The sequence below is a fragment of the Vicia villosa genome, unplaced genomic scaffold (genome assembly GCF_029867415.1).
Source record: "Vicia villosa cultivar HV-30 ecotype Madison, WI unplaced genomic scaffold, Vvil1.0 ctg.002877F_1_1, whole genome shotgun sequence".
NCBI classification, from domain to species: domain Eukaryota; kingdom Viridiplantae; phylum Streptophyta; class Magnoliopsida; order Fabales; family Fabaceae; genus Vicia; species Vicia villosa.
The window spans coordinates 96,337-102,993 of record NW_026706056.1 but is presented as its reverse complement, the minus strand read 5'-3'; positions in this window follow the sequence as shown (position 1 = coordinate 102,993).

The following is a 6,657-nucleotide window of genomic DNA, read 5'->3' as shown; positions in this document are numbered from 1 at the left end:
AGGCTTGGGAGTGTAATTGCAGTCACGGAGCAATTGCTCATATGATGCAGAATCTGGAAGATCTGATACAGAAGGATTATTTTGAGAGGTGGAAGGAATGGGTTCATAGTTTGCATGAGGTGGGGGTTGAGAAGTGGATATATTTGTGTGAGGTGGAAAGAGAGTTTGAATGGGTTGGATATCAAGAACAGAGGTTTCAAGGGCCTGGTCAGAAACAATGTTGGTTGTGGATGGAGATGGAGGAATGGGAGCATTTGTGATGGGTGAATGAGGAGGGGTAAGAGTATTGGTTACAGGGGAAGAAGTAGGTGTGAGAACATGGATATTTATGGGTGATTCTGATGGGGCTTTTTCTGGTTGATTTACTGGTTCAGGGGTTTGAGCAACATTTATTGGTGCAACTTCTGAACGTAAAGCAGGAACATAATCAAGTTCAGAGAGATGTATACCTTTGGACACCTTCTGAATAGCCTCAAACACAGCCTCCAGTTTCCTCTGCTTCTTACTCTTCTGCTCTTCCACAATCTTTGCCTTCCCAAGAGAAATTTCTCTCCTTCTGGCAGATTCCAGTCTCTCCATCTCATTATCAACAGCCTTCTGACCTTCAACTACTTAAGTTGTTGGTCCATGAATACTTCCTTCTGGTTGATTCATAGCTTCTTGAGCTTCTTCTTCTTCATCCGAATCTTCAATGATCAATTTTCTTTTTCTTGTCTTCTTCTTTTCAACAGCCTTTCAATTTTGCACATTCTTATTTTTCATTTTTCTCTTCTTCTTCTTCTTCTCAGCAGTCTCTTTTTCACCATTTTTATTTTCAACTACAACTTTCTGAACTTCTTCAGTAACAACTTCTTCTTGAGCAGCTTTCTCAACAACAACAGTAGCAGCAACTACACTTTGGACTACCTTCTCCTGGTTAACAGAAGGATGATCAAATTTTCGCTTTGTCCTTCTTTCCTTCTTGACAACAGCATCAGGTGCAGCTTCTGAAACATCTTCTGAAGCAACAGGCCTGGAAGTGGAAACTTTCTTGCGACCACCTTTAGCAGGAGCAACTTTGTCTTTTTCCTCCTTGAGTGAGTTCAGATATTTAGTTCTGACTCCTGGCAGCTCACTTCTGAAGAAGGACTCAAAGTCAGCAAGAACAGGATCTCTTATGCTTCTTGCTCCAGGAAGAGGTTGAGGGGTTTGTATGATAACATCAATAACACTCATCTTTCTCAAGGTGAGAGCATTCAAGCAACTTCCAGTATCAACAGCAAGATCTTTGATGGTCCCTTGAGCTTCCAAGTCCTCAACAATCTTGGAATGAACCAGAAGATTTGTAATAATTCTTCCAAAAGGAATAATAGTACACCTCTTTGTTCTGAAGGCATTTCTGGAATCCCTTACAGCATTCCACATGTGGTTGAAGATTATGTAGATAACATCAACCTTCTTCTGAGTGGCAATGCAATACAGAATGTATTTCTGCTCATTGTTGACAAAATCTGCAGAATGGGTTGCTTTCCTGTGATATAAACACCCCAGAAGAATCTTGGTCCAGATTTTGTAGAGATCCTTCATGCCCTTGACACGACTGGTTTTCTTCACATCTGTATAGAGAGTAGCCAACACCTCATCCCAATCAGCCCTTAGATCAATTTCATGAGCACCCTCAGGGTTTCTTAGATCAAACATCATTCTCAGAATGTTTTCAGTAACGACCACAAACTTCCCATGAACAAAAGACAAAATAGATTTAGGAGCTACAACAGCGTGCACCCAAAATTCTTTTACAAGATCTGGGTAAACCGGTCCACAGAACTCAGCAAATAATGAAGTCCATCCTTGAATTATGATATCTTCTTTAAGATGAAACTCATGTTCTTCAAGACTATCAAAGTCTACCATAAGTTCACAGATAACTTCCAACTCCTTTTTGGGAATAGAGTAGGAGATAACTGGAACAATTTGCTGATCTTCTTCTTGAAGACGGAGAGGAGCAGATGAACCAGCGTTGAGAGATGATGAAGCAGCCATTGAAACAGTACTGAGATTGCAAGAAATATTTATGGGTTTGCGCTTAGGGTTAGAGAAAAGGGCAAAGAGGTTACAAAAATGCATGCAGAAGGAGAGAGAATGGGAGCGAAAAAAAGTAAACGTTATGATTTGAAATATATTTATAGAGGCGGATTTGAAAAAGAATGCAATTAATTTATGAGAATGAACATTTGCAGAATCAAATGAAATCAAATGCATTAAATGATGAGTGACGTTAGGTGAGAGAACGTGGTAATTGAAATGATTTACACAGTTACCTAGGGCGGCGTCCCATCAGATTCACTCACGCTTTTCCCATTTGTGTAAACACGTTTTCACCATCAGAAGACACTTGATGAAAGCTGTGTTGCATTGCATTTGCTTCGGATGATGAATAGAGCTTTTCATCTTCTGATTCTTGTCACTGATTCTGACTACCATTCTTTAGAAATGATCTAGTTCTGATAGGATCATCTTTCTTTCCATGAATCACATCTTCTGAGTGAGATGAGGTGAGTCTAGAAGATCTTCTGACTGTTGGCTCTTCAGAAATTCTGAGATTATCTAAAGATGCAGCAACTTGAGCTTCTTGGTTCTTCAGCTTCTGATATATCAATATCTATATCTGCAAAATTCTCAAACTGCTTTGGCTTTTCAAGACCAAGCTTATCATCAAATCTGATATTGATTGATTCTTCTACAACCAATGTTTTAGTGTTGTATACTATGTAGCCTTTAGAGCGTTCCGAATATCCAAGAAGGAAACATTTTTGTGCTTTAGAATCAAACTTACCAAGATGATCTTTAGTATTCAGAATAAAACAAACACATCCAAAAGGATGAAAATATGAAATTTTGGGCTTTCTGCTCTTCCACAATTCATAAGGAGTCTTATTTAGAATAGGTCTTATAGAGATTCTATTCTGAATATAACATGCAGTGTTTATTGCTTCTGCCCAAAAGTGCTTAGCCATATTGGTTTCATTGATCATGGTTCAGGCCATTTCTTGTAGAGTCCTATTCTTTCGCTCTACAACTCCATTTTGCTGTGGAGTTCTAGGGCAAGAGAAATCATGGGCAATACCATTTTCTTTGAAGAACTCCTCAAAGAATTTGTTCTCAAGTTCACCACCATGATCACTTCTGACCTTTATGATTTTGCACTCCTTCTCGGATTGAATCTGAGTGCAGAATTCAAAGAACACTGAATGAGACTCATCCTTGTGTTTTAAGAACTTTACCCATGTCCAGCGGCTATAATCATCTACGATGACTAATCCATATTTGTTCAATCTGACAAATGCTGTTTTGACTGGTCCAAACAGATCAATGTGCAGAAGTTCTAACGGCCTTGAGGAAGAGACAAAATTCTTAGATTTGAATGCAGGTTTGGAGAACTTGCCCTTGTGACATGCTTCACAAAGAGCATCTGATTTGTGTTTCAGATTTGGGAGTCCTCTGACCAGATTTAGTTTGTTAATCTGAGAAATCTTTCTCAAACTAGCATGTCCTAATCTTCTGTGCCAGACCCATTGCTCTTCAGAAACAGACATAAGGCAAGTCACCTTCTGCTTCTCAAGATTTGAAAGATCAATCTTATAAATGTTGTTCTTTCTCTTGCCTGTAAATAGGATTGAGCCATCCTTCTGACTTACAGCCTTGCAAGACTTTTGATTGAAGATTATGTCATAACCATTGTCACTTAATTGACTTATGGACAATAAGTTATGCGCTAATCCTTCTACAAGAAGTACATTAGTTATGGAAGGAGAGTTACCAATACTTATGGTTCCAGAGCCAATAATCTTGCCCTTCTGATCTCCTCCAAACTTGACTTCTCCACCAGATTTAAGCACCAGGTCTTGGAACATAGACCTTCTTCCCGTCATGTGTCGCGAGCACCCAGAGTCCAGGTACCATGACATTTTATGCTTTGTCTTCTTTGCTGCTAATGATATTTGTAACAGAAATTATCTTCTCCTTAGGTACCCACAGTTTCTTGGGTCTTTTCTTGTTAGTTTTCCTCAAGTTCTGATTGAACTTGGGTTTAGCATGATAAGTAATAGGAGGAACAACATGATATTCTTTAGGTTTGGCAGCCTGATATTTTTTAGGTTGTGTCACATGCTTCTTGGTGTGTGTAGTGTTAAAGCTTTTGGCATGTGAAGTGAGCCTAATATCATGTGAGTGGCCATATTTGAACTGATCATACAATGGCTTGTATGTGATTTTCAAATCATCTACAGGTTCAAATTTACGTGGGATATTACCCTCATAGCCAACGCCAATCCTTTTGTTTCCAGAAACACCATATATCATAGAAGCAAGATGACTTCTGCCAATACTTCTAGATAGAAACTTTCTGAAGCTTGAGTCATATTCTTTCAGAATATGATTGAGACTAGGAATGGATTTTTCTGATTCAGAAGGAGATCCAATATCTTTGGATAATTTAAAAACTTTTTCCTTCAGTTCAGAATTTTCCACTTCCAGCTTCTTAGTTTCAAATTCAAATAGCTTTTTCAACTTTTTGTATTTTATACTAAGATGAGCCTTGAGTTCCAAAAGTTCAGTTAAACTGGAAACTAACTCTTCTCTAGATAGTTCAGAAAATACCTCTTCAGAATCAGATTCTGATGTAGATTCTGATCCGTCATCCACTGTGGCCATCAGTGCAAGGTTTGCCAGCTCCCCTTCAAAGTCTGATTCTGAATCATCCCATGTTGCCATAAGACCTTTCTTCTTATTAGACTTCTTCTTGGGATTCTCCTTCTGAAGTTTTGGACATTCATTCTTAAAGTGTCCAGGCTCATTGCATTCATAGCAGATGACCTTCTTCTTGTCAGATCTTCTGCCTCCAGAAGATTCTCCTCTTTCAGGCTTCTTTGAACTTCTGAAGCTCTTGAACTTCCTTTGCTTTCTCTTCTAGAGTTGGTTTACCCTTCTGGAGATCATGGACAGTTCATCTTCTTCTTATGATTCTGATTCTTCAGATTCTACTTCTTCATCCTGAAAAGCGTTAGTACATTTTTTATAATTAGATTTTAATGCAATAGACTTACCTTTCTTCTGAGGTTCATTAGCATCCACTCAATTTCATGACTCCTCAGAGAACTGATCAATTCTTCAAGAGAGACTTCATTCAGATTCTTGGCAATTTTGAAAGCAGTCACCATAGGACCCCATCTTCTTGGCAAGCTTCTGATGATCTTCTTGACATGATCAACCCTTGTGTATCCCTTGTCAAGAACTCTCAATCCAGCAGTTAGCTTTTGAAATCTTGAGAACATCTTCTCAATATTTTCATCATCCTCCATCTTGAAGGCTTCATATTTTTGGATCAAGGCAAGAGCTTTAGTCTCCTTGACATGGGCATTTCCTTCAGGGGTCATTTTCAATGACTCATATATATCATAGGCAGCTTCCCTGTTAGATATCTTCTCATATTCAGCATGAGAGATAGCATTCAGCAAAACAGTCCTACACTTATGATGATTTTTGAATTGCTTCTTTTGATCATCATTCATTTCTTGTCTTGTAAGCTTTACACCAGTAGCTTTCACTAGATGTTTGTAACCATCCATCAGCAGATCCCATAAGTCACCATCTAGACCAAGGAAGTAACTTTGAAGTTTATCTTTCCAGTATTCAAAGTTTTCACCATCAAATACTGGTGGTCTAGTATAACCATTGTTACCATTTCCATTGTATTGCTCAGCAGAGCCAGATGTAGATGTATTTGTTGGATCTTCACCAGCCATCTAGACCTAAGCTTTTTTCTCTTCCTGAATCTTTTCTAAACACGGTTAAGTGCTTGCACCTTAGAACCGGCGCTCTGATGCCAATTGAAGGATAGAAAAACACTTAGAAAGGGGGGGTTTGAATAAGTGTAGCTTTAAAACTTGTAAGATAAAAAGAATTTGCACAATGATTTTTATCCTGGTTCGTTGTTAACTAAACTACTCCAGTCCACCGCCTTGGAGTGATTTATCTCACTTGAGGATTTAATCCACTAATCACACAAGATTACAATGGTTTTCCACTTAGAAAACTTCTAAGTCTTCTAGAGTATACTGATTACAACCTGATCACTCTAGGAACAAACTGCTTAGATACCCTATAAGACTTTCTAGAGTATTCTGATCAACAACCTGATCACTCTTGTTCTTACAACTTAATGTAAACAAATTCGTTTAAGAGTTACAATGCTTCTTATAAAGCTATTATCACAACTGTGATTTTCTCTTAAGTTTAAGCTTAATCTCACTAATATATTACAACAGCAATGTAGTGAGGTTGAAGATAAAGTTTGAGAGCTTTTTGAATTTGACAGCGTTTCTGTATATTTGCGCAAGTGTTTTTTTCAGCTTCTCATCAGAACTTCAATATATAGGCGTTTGAGAAGATGACCGTTGGGAGCATTTAATGCTTTGCGTGATCCGTACAAATTGCATTTAATGTTTCACTCTTTTGTCAACTACCTCGAGCCTTGCTTTCGCTGTATCTACTGACGTTGCCTTTAATAGCTACTAACGTTCCTTTTGTCAGTCAGCGTAGCCTGCCATCTTGTACTTGCTTCTCATCTGATGTTTGTGTAAACAACGTTTGAATATCATCAGAGTCAAACAGCTTGGT